This window comes from Pelecanus crispus, chromosome 1 (genome assembly GCF_030463565.1).
Source record: "Pelecanus crispus isolate bPelCri1 chromosome 1, bPelCri1.pri, whole genome shotgun sequence".
Lineage (NCBI taxonomy): Eukaryota > Metazoa > Chordata > Aves > Pelecaniformes > Pelecanidae > Pelecanus > Pelecanus crispus.
In genome coordinates this window covers 26,053,230-26,076,501 of record NC_134643.1, presented here as the reverse complement: position 1 = coordinate 26,076,501, position 23,272 = coordinate 26,053,230, and the positions used below count along the sequence as shown (strand labels likewise).

General features: G+C 40.3%; 1 protein-coding gene across 13 annotated transcripts in view; it reads right to left on the bottom strand.

Annotated features, from left to right (window-relative positions):
• Window positions 1-23,272, bottom strand: part of CADPS2 (calcium dependent secretion activator 2) — a 335,485-nt gene that overhangs the window by 231,646 nt on the left and 80,567 nt on the right. The gene's annotated exons all lie outside the window — the stretch shown is intronic.

The window sequence follows — 23,272 nt, the reverse complement described above, 5'->3', positions numbered from 1 at the left end:
CGTTGCGGATTATTTTAGCAATAGCTCTACTTGCTACAGCCACTGCTGTCTTCTCTTTAAAAGTACAGTCTCCCCTTCCACCAAGCCCCAGAGTTCACTGGATGTCTGAAGTGTGTTGAGGAACTTTGTTCACCATGGTACTGGCCCTCAGGTGATACCAGCACTGCGGTGGAGTTATTCTCCAAATATCACCCAGATGTACAATTCCAAAGTGGTCCAACTTCCCTCCCGAGTGAGTTTGCTCACAGAGGCAATGAATGTTCACATGGTTCAAGATCTGGGAGGGCTGATCCACAGCCACATATTCAACACTGGCAGCCAGAAAGAGGCAAATCCTCTTCCCCAAAGATGAGGCTTGAGTATGTTTGTGAGAGACCCTGCATAAGGGTGATTACAAGAAACCAACTACAAAAATGACTTCTCGTCTTCCAGTTGTCCATGGCTGGAAGGAATTAGCTGATAAACAGGTAAAAGGACAGCAGAAATAGATCTGCATATTTCAAAATGTTTTGATGCTTAGTTTGCTGAAACATAAGAAACAGCCTGCTGTTAAAAGACATCTCAATAATTCTGTGTTCAATAATGGGACTGGGACATCTGACATGCTGCTAGGGAGAAAGCACTGTTCCCTCTGCATATTGCTTTCCTCCTGGCTAGAATATTGTAAGCCTGCTGTAGACAATGCCATGAGGTCTGAAATCACACCTATACAAGTCCACTCACCATTCCTATTTAACTGTGGAAATAAATGCATAAATGTCACTGGAGACTGAGCAGTTTCTGTACAGGCCTAGGTTCTTCTATCCAACAGCTCTCTCCTACTAAAAAAGCCATATTGCCTCTGTAGATGCTTCTCAAGACCTTCAGATATAGGAGAAAGAACAGATTGAACAGAGTGGATCTCGAATAAATCATTAAGTTCAATAGTTCCAAAACAGAAATGGTATTCCAGCTGTCAGCCTGCCCAGGGGAAGATGTTAATTACCATCATAGCAAGAGAAACCTAAACTCTGTGCTAGACATGAGAAGTTTTCAACATCTATCTTTTTAATGTATTGACTGATACAGACCATAAGCACAAGTGAAAGTGTTTTATACTGAACAACATGCAACCCCAAAGGGAGGGGGAAGAGTTTTATGCTTTGAAGCACACATTTGTTTGTTTGCAAGTTAAATGCAGGGGTCGTCTTGTCACCAAGCCAGACAAGTTACCAACAACCTATTCTTATGCTATTTTCCCACTTTATTCAAGACTTTGGAATTAAAGCAGACATGAAATTATTTCAGCATAGAAATACAAAGCAGAGGTTTTCCTTGACCACATAAAGAACTTCTTCCTCCACTGTGTAAGGCTGCAACATGCTCACTGTCCGTGGTTATATCCATTGCCACCTACTTGGCAAAGAAGTCATTTGCAAAGCCTCTTTTTACCAAAGTGCATTTTCTTGGTTAGTAAAGTGAAATTCAACAAGCATTAGGAACTCATCAACACATTTCTTCCAGAGTTTCTCCCCTCTTTACAAAAGAGCTGAAAACTTTCTCCCCGGTATGCTGATCTTGCCTGACCAGAACTCCTCCCTTTGGGGACCAATGGAAAGCTCCAGGTGGTGAGAATTTCAAAGGGTCTGTTTTAGCCACCATAAGCCAGAAAAAGGCTGTTAACTTGAATATGTAACACAGTGTGCCTTGGAGATATCAGTGAAAAAAGGCTTACTCTCACTGCACTATTGGTCCCATTCATTTTCCAGCAAACAAATTCCAGAAGGAAGGTGTCCAACCCTGATTGAGGGAAGGACAACAAAACCAGCTAGAAATAATAAGGCAGAAAGAAGAGAGAGGAAACTGAAGATTGAAAGAAACAGACTTCGAAAAGGAAACATATATATACACAAAAATAATGAGCAGCAAACACAGCCATACTGAAAAGATTAGAAAAAATATTTACTTAACATACTTATCTATTTCACAATCACAGATGATGATTCGTTTATGCATAACTACCTCCTTTGGTACCTGTAAACTTGAGAAAAATACACAGCTGTTCAAAATCAATGGCCCACACCTCCATTTGCCTTGCTAAGGAACTCCTCAATTTGCTGACTTTTTGGTGTTTATTAAGTGCTGTACAAAAGACAACAAATGCCAGCACTTTACCTCTTAGATAGTGTTGATCTCTTAGGATACAATCTTTCTAAATATAAGATCCAATTTCTTGTATTAAATTCAGGAAAAGTGAAGTAAATGGGCAAGTTCAATAAGGAAGAGAAAACAGTCCTTCACTTCACTGACTTTTCCTCTAGAGTCACTTGTGGTTCTAATTTTTATTCCACTTGACTGAAAAGTGGAAGTTATGCAAGTGACAGTTTTCATCATTGGTATTGCCCTGGGCTCATTTTGTCAGAGGTGAAAAGAATTGGCTATTTCATTTCCCTATTATCATTAATGTTCTCCTGCATTAACCATTTTCACTTATGTTCTCCTGCATTAACCATTTTCACTTAAGTATGAATTAACAGCATTTAGTTTGAATGAACACACTCCTATATCTTTAGTTTTAAACATAATACCAGGCAGCCTATAGTCAGAGTAGCTCTGCTGAGGTCCTTTTGGTCCCTATTCCCCACCACCACCCTAAATACTTTCATTTAAAATGAGAAGGAGGCTGTTTCAGAATACGTTTTTTACTCATCAAGATCACTTTTTCAGTTCCAATTTATATATTCTGCTAGTGCAGATGAATGCTCAAAAAGCACATGAGTAAACAGAAATTGGGCGTAAGCCACCTGAAACATTATCACATAACATTATTATTTTTTCATCTCTGTTTTAGCAACCGAAAAAGTGTCAGCAAACTGACAATTTAAGCAATTAACCTGCCACTTTCTTTCCCTGTACTATTTCATTTTGATGCTTTATTTTTTGGTGGGGTGGAAGGGATGCTGTTGGGTGGGGAGAAAGATTAAAGCACTGAGTTCACTCTGTGGTCCAAGGAAACTGGAAAAGAATTGACACACCATGAATACTGCAAAACTTGGATAGTCACTGGAAAACAAAGACAAGAGTAGACCCTCTTAAGCTTTGCAAGGTTTACTGATGGTGTCTCATCTTTTAATATAGCATCTTTCTCCTACTAAGATCCCCAGAATTTAAGGAAGCAATACATACATAGGAAAACTCAGCCCCTTTCCATCTAAGGAAAAAAACTTTTGCATCCCATGAAGGGTGACATCGTTTTCATAGTATTTTTGAGAACTAGAGATTCTGAGAATCTGCAGCGTGCAGAAGTAGCAGAGAGAAAGATCTCTGAGAAAGAAACACAGCTGCCTACCTCCCATCCCAAAACCAAAAAGAAAGGCTGTCTGCACCTGTTGTCTCCTGTACGACCCTATAGCTACTAGGATAATCCACTATGATTGTTTAAAAAATAATCCCGTCATTACCAAAATGATGGAAGTAAGAACAAATAGGCTGAACAGGAGAAAAGAAGGTAAAAACTGCTGTAGACATCAAGAGCCGTATGATGGGAGACAAGTAAATAAAGAAGAATCATAGAATCGTTTAGGTTGGAAAAGACAATTAAGATCATCCAGTCCAACCAGTAACCTAACATTACCAAGTCCATCACTAAACCAATTAAAGGTAGAGTAGCAATCCCACGCCTCCTGGCTTGGTGGCTGGATCATTTATAATGAAAGTAAAAACTAGGAATCATTAAAATTGGAAAGGATCTCTAAGATCATCGGTCCAATCATCAACCCAACACCACCATGCCCACTAAACCATGTCACAAAGTGCCACATCTACCCATTTTTTGAACACTTCCAGGGATGGTGACTCCACCACCTCTCTGGGCAGCCTGTTCCAATGCTTGACCGCCCTTTCCGTGAAGAAATTTTTCCTAATATCCAACCTAAACCTCCCCTGGTGCAGCTTGAGCCCATTTCCTCTCATTCTAGCGTTATCTACTTGGGAAAAGAGACCAACACCCACCTCACTACAACCTCCTTTCAGGTAGTTGTAGAGAGCGATAAGGTCTCTCCTCAGCCTCCTCTTCTCCAGACTAAACAATCCCAGTTCCCTCAGCCGCTCCTCATAAGGCCTGTGCTCCAGACCCTTCACCAGCCTTGTTGCCCGTCTCTGAACACGCTCCAGCACCTCAATGTCTTTCTTGTATTGAGGGGCCCAAAACTCAACACAGTATTCCAGGTGCGGCCTCACCAGCGCCGAGTACAGGGGGACAATCACCTCCCCGCTCCTGCTGGCCACACTATTCCTGATACAAGCCAGGATGCTGTTGGCCTTCTTGGCCACTTGGGAACACTACTGGCTCATGTTCAGCTGGCTGTCAACCAGCAAGATCCAAGCCAGAAGATTAAAGGAGTAAAACCCCATCTAGTTCATAACTTCGTGATGTCTAAACTCTCAAAGAGAAAAATGTAAAGTCTTAATATTGTATTTCCATCTGTATTTACACACTAAGAGAAAGGAACCATTTAGAGGTAAATAAGGACAAACAGTCCTACAAGTCATGTTTAGCTACACAACTCACCCATTTTAGACCCCTTTCCATGTGCTGGGAAAGGGCATACTCATCCAGAGGACAATTCAGAGCACTTAATGCCGGCTCTGCTCTGAAGCACTCCCTGGAGGAACCTCTCTCTCCACAATGAGGACAGAGAAGCTCACAAAGATTCATTTTCCAGACTGTTCTACCACACATCTCAAGGCAAGTGGTGCGAATGCTTTCCAGAAGTTGCTAAACTGGCCAAACAGAAGACTTCAAATAATTTGGGGAGAAAAAGGATGGAAAAACACTGTTAAGTTTAAGTGCAAGCTGATGTGATAGATAATACGTGCTTTGTGATGACAATGTATTTGGTGTTATAGAAATTGCCTCCTTGCCCCCCCCAAAAGACAATCTGTACTTCAAAGTGTTTCTGTTTTAAGAGGAAGACATGAATAATGGAAAATGAGTGAAAATGCAGGCAGGGACAATACATCATGAAAATGGGAGTGCTTGGGGAATTGCTGGGTTTGTTTTTACACTTAAAATGCATTATTATTTGTCTGGACATTTCTCTTACAGCAATACCATCCCATCACTCATTATAATGCATTTGTATTCTGGAAAGTGGTACAAAGGTTATACAGAGCTGTTAGACACCAAGCCGTTGGCATGTAGGATTTAGCTGTTAACTGTAGTCTTATAAATATTTTTATTCCAATACAACTTTCTTGAAAAGTCAGCCTCTATCATAAATACATTCCCTTCTCTCCCCCATTATAAAGTGTAATTTTTGTGTGTCAAAAAACAACAATACATTTTCCTTGATTAATTTTTCACAAGGGTGATCAATTCATGGTGTTGTTAGAAAAGTTACAATACACATAAAAGCTTCAAAATGCATTCTGAATCTTAAATCCTTCTTTAGATTCAATAATCACCCAGCTGGCTACACTTCAGACAGCAATGCTTCAATGGGAAGATTAATGAACATTTGGTCTGCAGTTTAATCCCTCTAGATTTTACCATGCAAAGTGCAAACTTTTATAAATTAGACTATTTTTATGCATTCCAATTATATGTCAAGGTCCAAATAGCCTTAATGGTAACTTTGAGGCTTCTTAGTCATAGTTCCCTCTCTCTTAAGAGTACTTAAGTTTTTGAAAATATTAATTCACTACACTATAGTATTCTCTAGACCATTTTAAAGATTACTTTTCAATACATCATCCCAAGTCAGAAACACCTTCAATTTCTTTCTTATTTATTTTCATAGAATCATAGAATTCTTTGGAAGGGACCTTTAGAGGTCATCTAGCCCAACCCCCCTGCAGTGAGCAGGGACAGCTTTAACCAGATCAGGTTGCTCAGAGCTCCGTCCAACCTCACCTTGAATGTTGCCAGGGATGGGGCCTCCACCACCTCTCTGGGCAACCTGCGCCAGTGCTTCACCATCCTCAGTGTAAAAAATTTCTTTCTTATGTCTAGTCTAAACCTATTCTTCTTTAGTTTAAATCCATTATTCCTTGTCCTGCCACAACAGGCCTTGCTAAAAAGATTCTCCCCATCCTTCCTATAGGCCCCCTTTAAGTACTGGAAGGCCGCAATAAGGTCTCCCCGCAGCCTTCTCTTCTCCAGGCTGAACAACCCCAACTCTCTCAGCCTGGCCTCGTAGGAGAGGTGCTCCAGCCCTCGGATCATTTTGGTGGCCCTCCTCTGGACCCGCTCCAGCAGGTCCATGTCCTTCTTGTGCTGAGGGCCCCAGAGCTGGACGCAGCGCTCCAGCTGAGGTCTCACCAGAGCAGAGCAGAGGGGCAGAATCACCTCCCTCAACCTGCTGGCCACGCTGCTTTTGATGCAGCCCAGGATACGGTTGGCTTTCTGGGCTGCAAGCGCACATTGCCGGCTCATGTCCAGCTTTTCATCCACCAGTGCCCCCAAGTCCTTCTCCGCAGGGCTGCTCTCAATCCCTTCATCCCCCAGCCTGTATTGATACCGGGGGTTGCCCCAATTTTATACAATCATCAGTTACTTTGCCTTGCTAGCAGTATATTCTATGGCAAGGATTGAACTGAGTAAACAATTTAAGACACAAAAGTGAACAGTAACTTTCCCTACAACCACACTGGCCCGTTACTGCCTCTACCTTTTACAGCAGCAATTGCTACCCACGAAGCTCCCGCCATCCCTGACCTCTGTGGTGCCCATACTGTCCAGATATTGCATAAAGTCCAAAAGGATGCCGCAGTTGAGGTAAGAAAATCTGCACCCAGGTTGGGGCAAAAGGGAAGACATTGTCCACGCGGCTTTGTCCTCCTCCCTCAGCATTTACACACAGATGCCTTCCCTTTTCTGTGTTTCTGGAGGGAGATGCTGATAATAGCAGAACAACCTATGAAACTTCATTTGCAATTAACAGGGTAGTCTGAAATGATTACAATACAGAGAGGAACCTCTTTCTTGGAGATAACTTTGGTTATTTACCAAGGGATAAAACCTAGTTATTAATCCAGTGTATTTCAAGATCCTGTGGACAGTTTTGTTAGACAATTACATCAGAAACGGGGGGGGGGGGGGGGGGGGGGGGGAATCTTCATAGAGCTCCTGTAATTGAGCCCCCCCATCTAAACCCCTCAAAACCCCCAAAGTCCAGAACCTTTTTGCCTCACAGTTCCCAGCAATGAGTATGGGGTAGAGACCTGAAGGTGGAAAAAGAAAGGACAACCACCACCACCGTGATACTGAAAAGTTTTCCTTCTCCACTTTGCTCCTAGTCCAGCTGCAAATTTGCAGAAATAAGACTTCATCTCTTTCTCTTTTCTCCAATCATGGGCACCGGTTTCAATAAACCAGAAAGATACAGGAAGGTAATGCTTATTTTTTAGCTGCTTCTTTTAAATACCAGTAGCAACTATATGGACATTCTGAAATATTTTCAAGCTAAGCTAGTCAAGAGCTTTGGCAAGAAATGCAAATGGTATACGAGTCAAATGTAATAAGCAAACAAACATTACCCTCCTGCTGTAAAAACAGTGCTACTTACACCAAGATAAGGCTTAAGTCATTTGGTTATTGTGCCTAGCCTATTAGTCAACATCCTAATGCATTTTTAATGCGCAGAAAGAAGAGCACACATCTTTTGTCACTTCTAAGGCTAAATCCTAAACACTGCAAAACCAAAGTCTGATTGCAAATTCTTCTCATTTTAGTTTCCATTTTGTTATTCCACTCAATTTCTAGTCATAATTCCACTAATGCGTAAGATTTTTCTTTTTTATTACAGCTTCTTCTAGACTATTCTGAAAACGTACTTCCCGCTCACTTGTCCGAGAAGCAGACTTGCACTGATCTAAGTACTTCTTATAAAAAAGGTAACTCAATTCTGTGTCAGGCTATTTGGAAACATTTGCACTATTCATCTGCCAACTTCTGAAACACATTACTCATACCAAGAGCCTTCTGCCATCTTCAAACACAGATTTTCTAGTTTGATGCTCTGAAAAGCCCAGAATAATCCCTCAAGGTTTTTTATTTTAATCATAAATTTCATGACAGCCAGAAACAACCTCCTTATCATGGCCACTTCTACAAATGATTGTACCTTCCAAGACACTTACATTACAAACAGATTAATTTACTGTGGAATTTGCATACATATCTTAATCACTATTTAAGTAATGAAAAAAATCAGTTAGTAAAAAAGCAATAAGCCATGTATTTAGAATTTATATTGTTGGTGTTGCAGAATTAATGCTTCCACCCAGTGAAACAATTCAGGTTATCTCACCTTTACACTAAGAACTGAGCCTATAAATCATGCAACAGGCAAAAGGCTGGTGAATTTGCACAGGTAAGGGATAAAGATTAAGAGAAGGAAAACTATAAAAGGAGGCAGCCTATTAGAAGGTAAGTCTAATACTTGTTGCAGCCACAGAGTACACAGCTGCCCAACAAGAGAAAAAGGTGAAGTGAACTCTCTATTGCCAAGTCAAGGAGGAAAGAGTTTCTACAGGGTTGCTGGATACAAACTACAAAGCCCAGCACATTGGAATACAGCTGCGTAGCAGCGCTGCCCTGTCCCAGAGCACGTGCTAGTGGAGCAGCCACTACTAGGCAGATGCACGCATCTACAACAATGCAGAAGCTACGGCAAATACAAGAAAGCTGCCCCGGCATTACCTGGAGCCGCCCTTGTTCTCCTCGCCCAGCACATCCAATTGGTTTTGGCAGGTACTTCTTCACATGCTGACAGAGCCAAGTTCAACATCTTTAACTTCCAAGATAATATATATTTTGGGAGGTTGCATTTGGAATCTGTCTGCATTAAATTGTACCAAAAATCTCGGAGCTTCCAGGCTCAGAGCAATGTGCAGCATCACTCCTATAATCAGGAAGCAATTAAAGCTGCACCGTCATCAAGTAAGACACTGGCAGTGATCTGATCATAGAGGCGGCTCATAAACACATTGTCAAAAGGGATGAAAACTTCACTGTCACTCTCAGCCTTTGATCTTTTGAGAACAAAATAAAACAACATCCAGCTGAGCAGCCACTGCTAGGTTTGAACAAACCCTAAATTAAAACTTCAGCAAAGGCAGTTATGTCCTTATGTCAGCAACAGAAACAGATTTATATTGAAGTTTGACCAGATCTTGGCTTTAATTTGAATGAAGATTCATGATAGCTTTCCAGCAATTCTTCCCTGTACTAAATTAAAAGCAAGATGCTACTTTTACAACAGCTGCCTTTACCTACGCCATTTCAGATAAGACTCTGTACCAACTTTCTCCCACTTTCAGTTTAAATGGAGCTCATCAGAAAATACCAAAGCTTCCAAATTCTAAAGCTATGTTTTATAAAAAATTTGAAATAGTAATCTAGGAGAAGGAAACTTTGAATACTGAGAACTCAGTATTCTGAGGTACCAAAATATGATCTGTAGAATGAGGTACTACTGAGAATCCAGATAAAACAGTCCCTGAACTCAGTCTGTCCAGCAGCCCTTCAAGGTAGACCCCTTTTCCCGTGGTTTTGTTTTACAGCCTATAAACTTTCAATGGCTTCCTGGTCCCCAGGAAAGTAATTCTCCTCTTTATTCCCTGTTAGGCTGGGTCTGCTCCCTGCTGCAAGATCCCTGAGAGATCTTCCATCCAGGAAACTGATGGAACTGAACAAAGACACCAGATACATCCTCCACAACACTGTTTTCTTCATCAAAAACACTGTTTATGAACAGTGCCCATTTATGAACATTATGCCTATTGAGCTGTCTTGTAAGTCAGTCATAATTTGAGAAAAAAGCCAGTTTTGTTATACGTCATCAAATATTGCATGGTTCCAGTCCAGAAGTAGCTTAGCTAACCCTAATTAGGTAGAACTCTCTAGATATTATGCTTGTATTCACTAGGCTTCATCTAGTGGTTTTTTGTTTGTCTCTAATTTTAGAGTAAACCTGAGGCCGAGCTTCCATTCTGCAGCATTATTCAGAGAAGAAACAACTGAAGGATTGGAGAGAGCCTCAAAATAATCCATTATACTGAACAGACTTTAGTCTAAATGCTATATAAGCAATATGAATTTCTGATTCCGACACAACCATAGAGAAGAAATCAATGTCATCAATCTAAACCCCAATGGAACTGAGTTATTGACTTTCTCATCTTTTTAGATTACATCTTCTGGTATTTCAACTAAGATCAGATGACAGTAATTCAGTTTTTCTCATTTTATCTAGTTGGGAACTCTGGGAACATTGCAAGAAAAAAAGTTACATTTTCTAATCTGTGCAAATAGGAGTAGGAAAGAAATGTACTATAGATATGTACCCTAAGCACACAGAGGTGGCTTCTCCCCTTCTCCTGACTTTTCCTTTTTCATTCCTGTAGGTGTTTAATTGGGTTCACTTTGTGTCTGTAAGAATCATGAGCTACACAGTACATGGAGCACATAATATTAAACCTCCTTCACACGTTAGAACAGAGTCATGATTATCCATATCTAAAAGTGAGAAAGTGTGTGTGGAGAGGGGCATTTGCCTTTTATTAAAAAAAGAAATTTGCTATCTCTGAGCGGACAAAGTTTTAGGATCTCTGTTACAGAATGCTGGAAAAAGGTGAAGAGGCACTGGAATTGTTCTCCAATTATTTTCCAAAATAATGTTAAACTAAGAGTTTTTTGAGTGATCACGTCTGAATTATTGTATGCATGTGCATGAACACAGTCTCTGTCACCTAAATAATGACATCTAACAAAGCCAATAATATTTGCATTCAATTTCCCCCACAAATTATTAAATTATTAGGAACAAGAAGTAATCTTGAGCAGAAACGTTTAAGGCAACCTGAGATTGGCAGCCAACAAAAGGCAGCCGATACTTCTCACCCAAATCCCCCATCAAGTGTTCAGATCTGCTGATGATCTTGTTAACATGACCCAGTCATATAAATCAAGGAACAGATCCAGCTGATAATTAATAAAGTAACACAAAACCAGATCATATTTGAAAAAACCTGGTTTATCTCTCTGCCCATGAGTTAGTTTTCAGATGAATCTGGCTCATAGCATGGCTGTGAAATGGTGGCAGAGAAATCCTTGCACAGGCAGTTTCACTAAGGTTGCCTTAAATGAATCCTCAAACCGCTGTCTTTGAGAACACTTATATACACATAATAAAAACCAAATTTCACTCTGTCCATTTATTTAAATCATCAATTATTTAAGTAATTGTTGCAAATGGACATGAGAAGCCACAGATGCCCTCTATACTGCAAGGACCTGGAGAAGCTCGGGGACAGACCTCAGAAGAACCCTGGTGCTCTGATGGTGGGAATTTACCATGCAGTGGAGAGCCCTGACCTAGGTGCCTCCATACGCTAAATCAGTGTACCAGGAGGTTGGGCATAACATTACATGGTGCACAGGTGTCTAAACACAGACAAAAGTGATCATATCTAAAAATCCTATTCTTCTTCAGAGCTCAAGTGTCAAGCATGAAGCTGGAGGACTTAACTAGCCTCACAGTCCTGAACACTGTCCTGGAGAGAAATGGTTGAATAATTTCTCCCAGACACAGACAAGAAGCCCCTTTATCCATGATGTGAGGTGATGGGGGTTGGGAGAATGAAAACTACATGTCCTATTTCCTAGAAGAATTAATTCTCCATCAAGGAGGAGATTGACTGACCTCAGCCAAAGAACCTTCTCTATCTTCCTACTACAGCCAACACATGGGAAGTTAGCTCTCCAAATCAGTGATATTACAACATCCACCTGGGAGGAAGCAGTCTGTATTCTTATTCCTCCTCCAAGGCATGTTAATCTGTTTTAACAAGCGATCAATTAATCTAAAATACATAAACAAGAGTATGAACAAATCACTGGAGAGAAGCCTTAGAGATGATGAAATGCCAACACAGTAGACAGAAAAATAGATAAAAACTCTGGAGGAGCTATTGCTATTAGAGTCCCTAAAGACAGAAACTGCTTGCAAGCTTGACATGATCTTGTTTTCATCATTAGAAAACAAGTATCTGACCTTCCGAGCAAAGACTCTTACTCAGTTACCATGTGTTAAGTCTGATAACTCAAGGGAAACCTGGCTTGTATTTAACTAATATATCAAAGGAGGTACCTATTCTGATCTTAAAGGCTCCAATCAATCAGCTCTTATGGAAGTCTACCCAAAGAGCCAAAGAGTTAATTACTGTGATACATAATTACTGTAATATTAATTTTTTTCTTGTGTTAACATGAAAAATAGCTAAAAGCTGTGTCTCTTTTTGCTAGGCTGAAACTGTTTTAAAAGCAGTTATAGGTAGTAGTTACAGAAGATGCTGAGGAACACCTTTGGCATTTTAATTTATAGCACTCATTTTTTTTTCTTTTATGAACTATATGAAGTGCTAAATCAAAGGCAGAGAACATGCATCTTTGCCTTGGTAACTATGGCTTTTTCTTCCCCCCCCCCCCCCCCCCCCCCCCCCACCTTCAGTGAATACTTCTCTTACCAATCTCCTATGCTTCATATATTCTCGGTTACCAGTTCCAGCTGTTTTACACTCATTCTTAGTTTAATTGCAGGCTTCCCTTCCTCCTGGATATGGTTGCTTTCACCTACCATATTTCCAATCATGGTTTGTGGGTAATCAACTTTTATTAAACAGCTCCTAATTTTCCACATCCATTTTTCCCCTCCCAACCAGTGAATCTTACCAGTTTCTTAAGCTTCAGGAAGTTAGCGATTCTGCTGCACTTCAGAACTGCAAGAGTAGTTGCATTTACGCCAGCAGCCTTGCTGAAGAGCCCTTATCACCTGCAAGCCATCTTATATATAAATATAAAATATATACACATAAATATATATATATGATGTCCTTTCCTATGGCTCATTTAGTTCTGCTGTACCCTTTTCTGGAGATGGAACAAATGTAGCAGTAGACAGCAATGAAAGTCATACAGAATCATTATGGTTTTGTTTTCTTTCTTGAGTAGTCTTCCCTCCGTACAGTTATCACTTGCTCTCTACAGATCATAGTTTGGTTCCTGCCATCTGAAAATATGCTGCATGGTCCTGAAAACCTCTGTCCCCTTCAACTGACTACAGGGAGCATTTGCATGACTACTCACTTGGACTTTATGGCTGAACTTCCTGGAAATTATTTTCAGCTTTTAATTTACATGCTCTGCTTAACTGAGATTTGTTTAGATTCCTCTTTACTATTTAGTAACTGATTTTTACAGATGTTTTTCCTATTTTTTCTAAGGTATGATGTTATGATTTCATTTACAAACAATGTATTATCCCAAAGCGATTACTTTCTCCTATGGTTTACTTTTAAAAATCTGGTACAATCTTTTTCTAATTTTAGGTACCAGCAACCTAGTTCTTTTCTGGCTTAGGTGATGCCCATCTTTTTCATACAGCCCTCTGACTGCTGAAACTTTTGCTAGTTCTTAACAAACCTCCTCCTCCTTGCAACATTTTCCTCAAGAACATACTGAAATGCTCCCAGCACAAGGCACACGGCCAGCTAAACAGGCAGGACGAGCTTCAGAATGCTGCTATGGAAATTCTACTCTTTAAATCCTATCTTTACATGACCCAAAAGAGTTCCTCCACTTCAGAAGTCTATCCTACATGAAAAAGCACTGCAAGAAGCCTTAAAAGAGCTGGTGGTATTTTATAGCCAGCTACATGAAACCTCCAACCAAAGCCATCTAAATATAATTTTTCCATGGTAACTTTCCCCCTCCTTGAAACAGAAATTAAGAAACAAGTTTCTCCCACTCTCAAACTTAAATCAGTGGCCTGTATGAGATGCCTTCTCTTTTATTTGTCAAGCTAATTTTTCTGTATTTCTTATATTTCAGACTGTTGCTTCCATTATTGCTCTCACAAAAAAACATGCATAGCCACAAGACATGTATGATTAGAGCTATCTTTTAACATAATTACTACATTTTTTTTTTGTTTTGCGGTGCTTGAGGTGGATTTGTTATGGGTGGGGCTGTTTGTTTTTTACACCTTTTCCTTGAGGCTGGATACATCCTTTCATTCCCTACCCTTAGCTACCCTGTTTGTTAATCAGTCTCATAGAGCAGACACTGCCCTGGCCAGAGTTTCTTTTCCAGAAATGTGTCTCGGGATGCTGTTAGCCGACAGAGCGGCCCCGCAGAGCAGCACCGGGTGCCTCACGCATGGCAGAGGTCTCAGACCAGCTACGAAACTCACAGCCCATCTAGCAGCATCCCCTGGGCTCAGCGCTCTGCCTGTCAGGGCCCCGAGCAGGTGAACAGCGATGCCATCCATCGTGGCATGGAGATCCAGGAGAGGGACAACAAGAGCACTCAGAAAAGGAAGCCAGAACGAGCAAGAAGATTTATTGTTGCTCTGGTTGCGGTTAGAGCAGTTAAGCGGCACGCTGCAGAAGCGCGGCCACTGTTTGAAATGAGTGGCAACACCAACAAACCCAGCTGAGTTATTCCCGAGGGCTCCTGACAGACCACTCCATCCACCCTTCTGAAGGATAATTTTTTAACCTGGCTGAAGTTTCCCTGTTACCAAATGCTGTTACAATACTTTGCTGCATTGAGTTTATTTTCCTGCACCTAGCTTTCAGCTTTCCTAATGAGCTGTCAATCAGTTATGCAAATGTGAAGAAACAAACATTCAGCTCTGCTTATGGCAACCTCCTGCTTCTTGCCATTTAAATTCACTAGCCCTCTGTTGCAGAGCATGCATTTATCAATCCCACCCCTCACAGAAGGGAAGGCAGCACCAGCACTTTCTGTGTAAAACATGGACTTTATGTTGGAACTGTAAGTAACTCCACATAAAATTCCCATGGAGTTTTGGCCCATTATTCCCTCTTCAACTGAACAGATGACCACTGGAAAAACCCATTTTAAATCCTGCTTTTTAAATAACCTGTCTGGTTATTATTCAGGAACTCAAAAAATTTTAAACCAAACTCCATGTAAGGGAGAAGGTGGGTTTCTGGGTCTTGCACAGGACGTGTTGAAACTTGGCACAGATCTTCTAACAAACTGAGGGGGATTTCTGGTTTAAACAGCCCTGTCAATCCAGATGCGAGCACCAGAACCTTAGCGTTTCTCCAGAATGTAGCCTGATATGCTGCTGTAGTCCAGAATAAATAAATTTCTGTAGGCTGTAATGTGATGAGTCCCTTGCTGGAGCTCTATTAATTAGCTAAACGTGTGCTGAATTTCAAATTTAAACAGCCTCCCTTGTAGTTCTTCTTCATGAATGCATTTTATTTCACTACTGGGCCATGCTCAGAGCATCTGCCTGACCCATGATCCAGTTGACAGGTAACAGCTGGATAACTTTGGGTCACACAGCTATGTGTGAATTACCACAAGTGCTCCAAGAACATTTTTACATAAATTATCTTAAAAAGTGTCATTGTGGCTTTTTCAGACCTCCATTTTAAATTTTCTATATATTCCGGACCCACTTTACCTTCTTTGACCATAATGCTTACTCAGTTACTGAACAAAGAAAAAAAACCACCAAACCCCAAACCGCACAGTAATTTAGGTATTTTGCACTTATTCCAAATCTCTGAAGTGCAATGGGCTTCTTTCTCCAATTATTTCAACCAGAATAACAACTGTTTCAGGATCACTGATTTGCCTGTTTTAGAAATATGTTTTAAAAGTGAATAAATAAATGTTTTAAAGAACCAACAAAGACTGAGCTAAATACTTCTATTAGTTCAAAGATTTTTAATATAAGTATTATTCTATTGTTATATTTGTATCCAAACAGAAGAATGCCGATACTGAAGTCCTAAGCATTTCCTCAAACAAAGCAATGGCATTTCAACATGCAGCAGGTGGATAAGACCTTTCTGCTACCTGCTCTATGCAGAGAACAAGGCAATAAAAAAGAAGCAATGCTTCTTTAGTATGAGTATCAAGAGTCATACTTTTGGTACTGAAGGTAACAAATTAAATTCCGTCTTGCAGGCCGTCACCAGGCTGGCTATAACATTATTTTGACAGGAAAAGGAGACTTTTTTTTTTCCAAATCATCAACTCCTTTCTCATAGTCTGTTGTGTGGAAAGGGAAAGTTGTCTTTACTGAAAGCTGTTAACATGCCCACAAGGCTGTTTAATCATAACCTTATCTGACAGTTTAACAGCATCAACTTAACGTTCATTAACATCTATTCTTAGGCTAACAGACAAATCAAGACCATCTCCAAAAATTAAATTTGCAGACTATTTTATAAGTAATGTTTTCCATATTGTTAACCTCAGTACATTTAAGAGCTTTCATTAAAAAAGGTCTTTCTCCCCCCTCTCTAAACTAAAAGCTAGTAAGATGGTCTTCTCATTACTTGCTTACACTGAACACAACTTTCAGTCTACACAAGCTCCTGTTTTGCAGACTCTCCTGCCATCAGTATTCACTGTCATTATTACTTTTTTGAAAGATTGGGTCTGGCCTTGTACACAAAGACAGGGCTCATGTACTTCTAAAAGAAACATCTCATTCCTTGACACCTGAAGTTATTCCAGTCCTTGTAGCAGATGTTACCTACACTTTTTTTCAGACCTTCAGGACCACTTACTCAACTTCTGAACTGTTGAATATGAACATGTTTTGGAAGCAGCGTTTGCCTCTTGTCCCACTTGAGGAAAGCCACATGTACCTTCCCTTTCAGTAGAGGAGATTGGGTTTAAAGAATTATTGTGAAGCCTACAGCCATCATGAGTCTTCATATTTTAAAAGTCAGGAGAAATGACTATGCATATTCAGATCAAGAGCCATAAACAATGCTGAGCCTGAAGACGCCACAGTGATCAATCCGATTCTTAAGTGATATGCACAATTTATTCTTCTCAGAGTTAACAGTAGAACCAAAATATGCATTTCACAACCACAAAGAGTTAAAACATCTTCCCCTCAACTGCTTGGAAATTTCTCTGTGACTCCTGTTCAAAGGGGCCTTATCATTTTTCCACAGGCTGTCTTAAAATATTTGTAACAACTCTCACACATAAGTTTTTCCTCTCTTGCTGCCATTTTTTGGTTACAGAAGTCTGACCTCTGCATCATCAGCCTGTCGTGTAATGCTGGCAGACAATTCAGTCTCCTCTTCACAGACCTGCAGAATGCAGTTAGATACAAGCTGCACAAATGTTGGGTCATGATGATCAGGCTGGCATGTTGGAAGGATAGCAGCCTACTTGCAGTTCTCAGACCCATCTCTGTGATACTGCCAAGGAAACAAAGGCTACATACTCGTTCTGGGTTCATCCTCAAAATGCAGGAGAGTTATCCTTGCTTAATGCCAGAAACATGGCATCCTTCCAGGAGAGAGCAGTACTTTTCAAGTAGACCCTGGGGTGACATCTCAGCTGTTGTTTCAGAGGTATCCACAAAAAAGATTTCAGCATCCATACATATCTGGACCAATGGCCACTACCATGAGTCCTGTGTGTTTAAAGCTCACTCCTCTAACAGTAACTAACTTTCTACTCACGTAAGGGTGGTGACTCATCTTGGACTTTATATCTTCTCTTCACAGCCTGCAATTGTTGTGGTCTTGTTTCTGTCCTTCCTTTCAGTCTTAGCTTTGAAGTTCAACATATTGTTGAAATACACTGGACTCAGAATAGTGTAATGGTGGTGTCAGGAGCTCTTCTACAGTTGGAAGAGTCTTTTAGGTTCAGGTGAGAAGCGGTTCCCAGCAGTGGTACTGCATTGAGGAGACAGCTGAGGGGAAATGGATTCACAGCAGATTTTGGTATTCACTCAGATGAAACATGCAAATGATGAGCTTTCCTGTACCTCATCTGAGACATCACATACCGACAGAACATGTTGTTAGCAAATGACAAAGATGTAGTTTTAGCCATGCAGCTCTGTGCATTTGAAAATCCTTCAGACAAAAAGATTTGATGGTGTAGCCATCGTAAGAAGGGAAGAAAAAAAAAAAAGAAAAAAAAATCATCATAATGCCAACTGAGCTGCAGAGTAAGCCGAACATGACTAATATGAAGAAGGTATAGAGCTGCTGGTAGAGTTAACATTGCATGTCATACCCTGAATACAAAAGGAGTGTACTTCCGTTTTCCGTTTAGGTACAGATACTTGTCTCAAGTTCATCTTTTAATTTCAATGTTATGTTCATGGAAATGTAAACATAAAAATAGGAAAGCAGTCCATCCTTTTCGACCCTTCTCTGAAGTGAAGGGAAAATGCAGTCAGAAGTGATTCACATGCTCAAAGAAGAACCCAAGTAGTGGGGAAGGACACTCTTTTACCTTTTCCTTCTTCATCGATTCATCAGCAGCAGAGATTGACTTTATGAAGCAGAGATTGACTTTATGAAGCAGAGATTGACTTTATGAAGCAGTACTCACTGCTAGTTGGATTAGAAAAGTGGTAAATCTCTCTCATGCTGAAAGATGAAAGCTTTAGCTTACTTCCTAGTGAGTTTTTTTATGGATAAGCTCAGTAGTCCAAGAGGGAAACAGAGCTAAAAGCATCACTGTGAGCTGCACAGCTGTGGTGGAGCTGTGGGTTCCCAGAACACTTTGAGACACACGCTTACTCTCAGTCCCCTCTGAGTCCCTTGCCAGGAGCAAGGCAAAGAAGACCCATCAACTCAAAGCATGCAGAGAAACAGAGGGAGCTAAATGGAAAGCATTGCTTCTTTTTGTTCCCTTGCTTAATTTTCTTAATTGTATTTGCTGCATGTCTGAAGCACAGTCAGAAGGCTGAGAGTTGGAATAAGGCAACAGGGATCATTTACAATTAATCACCAATTACTGCTGCAAGCCCTAGATCAGAACCTGTATTTCAAAGAACTGTCTTCTCCAGCTACACAAATTACATCAGTACTGGGGCCCCAAGGATGAGCCTACTCAGTCTTTTCACAATTGAACATCTGTATAGTTGTTTGGACAGGATGCCAACTGTCCAGAAGAAAAAAGTTCGTATTTTAAGACCACTTCTGTAAGTCCATCATTCCCTCCCAACGTAAGCAGAGAAGGAATGGATGGAGTGCAACTAAAACCAGCTCCACTACAGTAAGGACAAGGAAATTAATTGATTCTGGAGCTAAGAATACAGGGCTTCTAGAACTTCACCCATATCCCTCCTTCCTAACCCCAAACCAAACTTCTGAGAAACCTGAGAAATGAGAAAAGGAAACATTTTAAGAATTGATGCAAGCCTCATTTTCCAGACACAGAAGACTGCCTGCACAGAACAGGAACACAGTAATAACAAGCTCTTCCTGTTGTTGAAAGACAAAATTGAAGAACTGGTTAATTGCCTTATGCTGTTACCAGTGATGGAAAGGTGGCCAAGTAGAGGTTGAAAGACAAAATTGAAGAACTGGTTAATTGCCTTATGCTGTTACCAGTGATGGAAAGGTGGCCAAGTAGAGGATGTCCCTGAGCCCTGATGACTGGAATCAGGGAGAACACTCATGAAAATCATCGCATGGGTTTTCCCTGCCCAGATATTTTTCATCAGACATTTCCTTTGATCTGGTAATATCTGAGAAAGGATTCTGAATTCCCTGGACTTTGCTCTGACACAATATTGCTGCTTGAATGTTATTAAATTTGGGAAACTTGTAACTGTCCATTGCCCTTTTTTAAAATGCAGTTTTATAAAAGATTTGGCTGTGTATTTTTTTCACAGTTTTCTGCTAACTTTTATTGAGCTACCAAAAGCTCAAAAGCCAAGTAAGAAGGTAACTTGCTTTCCATTGCAAAAGGTTAGTTTTTAAAATTACAAAATTACTTTTTAATTAATGGCAAAAGTAAAGGATATTTTCCAATTTGCAGATTTATGTCAAATAAGAAACTGCTGCACTACTTCCCTGGAGGAAGGTGCAGAGAGATCACATGAGAGAGTAAAGCCAAAGGGGTTTGACATGGGCATTTCAATACTACTGATCACACTGCATGTGCCACTCCTCATTACAACACTGCAAGAAAACCAGTACAGAACTAGACAGTTAGCTTTGCTTTGTTTCATTTTGCTTCCATCTAATTTAAGTACTTACAGGGGAAATACTCTTGAAAGCATTAAAAACTGAATTGCATTCAGAGACAACCAGTAAAACAGACAAGGGACAGTACTAGGATACTGACTTTCACAATTTGTCCACAGACTTCTACCACAGCATTCCAGACCATCTGGACATAAAGAAACCAAGGAGAGGAACTAAGAAAGTCCAAATAAACAAGCTGTAATTCCACATATAAACTGACAAATGTATAGTCTTTTTATTGCTAATGTTCAAAGGAAGATTATAGGAGACTCATAAGTGAATAGACTCAAAACAGGGAGATAAGTATGTATTTGTGGCTAATTTTATGCTGGTCAGGAAGAAATGTTGGATTTCATTGAAAATAAAATCTGATTTCTGATTGAATTACTTCTTACTCTTAGAGTCAGAAGGCTCTGCTGCAGCAGTATCTGCATGTGATGAGCAGAATAACGTATTATTCATGGTGCATATTTATCACAGTGAAACTGCAGAGATACAAACACATACAAACAAAGGATGCCTGCTGCTCTCAAAGGAAAACCTTTCCTAGTTTTAGGAAAGGTACACCAAGAACAGAAAACTTAAATGTAACAAAACCATCATAGTCTGAACCCCAGGGGATCGTTTATTTCCTCATGCTGGGCTGTGAACCAGCATGCTGACATTCCAAACGGAGAGAAAACGCTGAAAGGTATGCAATGCTCACAAGTCCCAAGCACCCAGTTGTAGCTTTCTAGCTGGGAAGTGCTGGCCTAGTAGCATGCCACAGGTGAGCATCTTAACACTTATTTTGCCATCACTGCTGAAAAGATCAAGAAACAGAACGACGATGTCCAGAGAAATCACATGCATGTCTAGGACCACATGAATCTATAAATATAGATGCAGAACTGCATCTTTTGACTATTTCATTTCAGAAGAAAAAAAACTAGACAGCAGCACTGTATTTAATCACCTTGCCAGTCACTGGCAACTGTGCAAGCAGGCATGCTGTGTGGGACTGGGCTCTGAACGCTGCAGTACACCTCCATGACAACATGCTGGCAAGGAGACAGACAGAAGCTACTTCTGCACTAGCTAACTGAGGTACTACAGACAGGGTAGCTCTGTGTACAGCTGCCCTAGACACCTGCTCAAAACACCTGCAGACGTAGCTCCAAGGCCCACAGTATTTCCTATCATAGTGCTGTCACTTGTGAATCTTCCTTCCTTTACACCAGCCTTAAAATTCATATTCCTGCTGATCACTCACTTCTGTAAGGACTGTCACCTAGCTGGGTGAGAGGAATTACAGGAGTAAAACATAAGGTGGTACAAAATATCAGAATTGCACCAGGATTTGGGGCTGTGTCTGGAACCCTAATTTAGAAAAAAGAAAAGTGAAATGTCCAAAGTGGGACCATAGTAAATGCCCAATATCAAATTATTTACTACACATTAAGAATACGTAATTTGCTTTGCATTTTTGTTTTGCTAAGGAGGCACAAGACAGACCCATTTATACAAAGGGTAATACAATAAAAGAAGAGATCATACAATTTACATTTAAAAAACAGCAAGCTAAGCAATGAGCTTACGTTAATAAGAACTGAGCTAGGAAATGAGGGGAACCAGTTTGATGGCAAGACCAATGGAAAGAAGAACGGTTTCCTTAATGAGGTAGTTACTGTTCACTAGCAGTGCTCAAAGCAGGCATTTACTAACTGGAACAGACTGGGTAATCTATTTCTCTTAGTATGCTCCATTTAAGATAATGTTTTTTCTTGTTGAGAATCCTGGGTGGATAGCAACTTTATGCCTGGATTTAACTTTGAAGAAACCTCTTTCTTGCTCTGTGAGGAGTAAAACCTTTCTAAGGCAACATGAAATAGAAAAAGCCATCTCTATGGCACCATAAAGCTTACTTCAGCAAATAAAAGCTTGAGAAGAATCTCATTTTCCAATTTGGCTTTTCAGCGATACCCTATGGTGGGAAACGTAGATCAATCAAAACCAATCACTAAGAAAATATTTACGTCATCATTGTCTGTGTTCTGCGTTCACAATTCTCAGGATATAAGAACTTGTTGTCGTCTTTTGAAATTAGTAATAGAACAGAAATGAAATGGGGTTGAGAGAGCTCAGTGAGAATTTAAAACCTCACTTCTCATTTACTGACTTCTGGATTTCAGCCATGCATTTGCTGACCTTCTTTATCCCTTACTGCCATGTTCTCTCTAGCTTGGTTTACTCAGAGATTATCAATTCACTATTAAGAACAAAATGCCACTTTTCAAAGACATTATTGTAAAGTTAAAAGATTTTGACAACTCACACATCTCTAAGGATTTGACAGGTAAAGCTTTCTACAACAAAGTAAAATGGTAATAGACAAGTTCAATCAAAATATGCAAACATAAGTTATTTATCCCACCATCTAGAAATCTAAGAGTAAACAAAATAATATCCAGGGTAAATACCAGTCCTAGAAATTCAGTCTAATGGTACATGAAACTACGAGGTTTTCTCCTTTACTATTTGTTTGCTTGGTGGGTTGGGTTTGGGGGTTTTGTTTGTTTGTTTTGTTTTTAAGATCAAGAAATCCTTTAGCTCTTAGTTGCTTGCAATTCAGTGGAATGATTAATTAGAAAAATATGGCAACTTTCCACAGTGGATCTCTAATCAAAACTTGAAGCCTAAAGAAATTATGTGAGAAAATTCTAGGGCCTACAGAGTGAGGAGAGAGAGATCCTAGCTGGACTGACTTTGGCTCAAACAGAGTCCATAGACATCTTATGGAAATTTTCACTTGTCTTGTATTCAGATATTTCAAGTGTACTATTAATGTGAAACTACATGCCTACCTCTGGTCATGGAGAAAGACAGTGTCGTGGGTTGACCCTGGCTGGATGCCAAGTGCTCACCAAAGCCACTCTAACACTACCCTTCTTATCTGGACAGGGGAGAGAAAATATAATGAAAAAGCTCATGAGTCGAGATAAGGACAGGGAGAGATCACTCAGCCATTACCATCATGGGCAAAACAGACTCGACTTGGTGAAAATCAGTTTAATTTATTGCCAATCAAAACTGAGTAGGGTAATGAGAAACAAAACCAAATCTTAAAACACCTTCCCTCCACCCCTCCCTTCCTCCCAGGCTCAACTTCACTCCTGATTTTTCTCTATCTCCTCGCCCCGAGTGGCGCAGGGGGATGGGCAATGGGGGCTGCAGTCAGTTCATCACT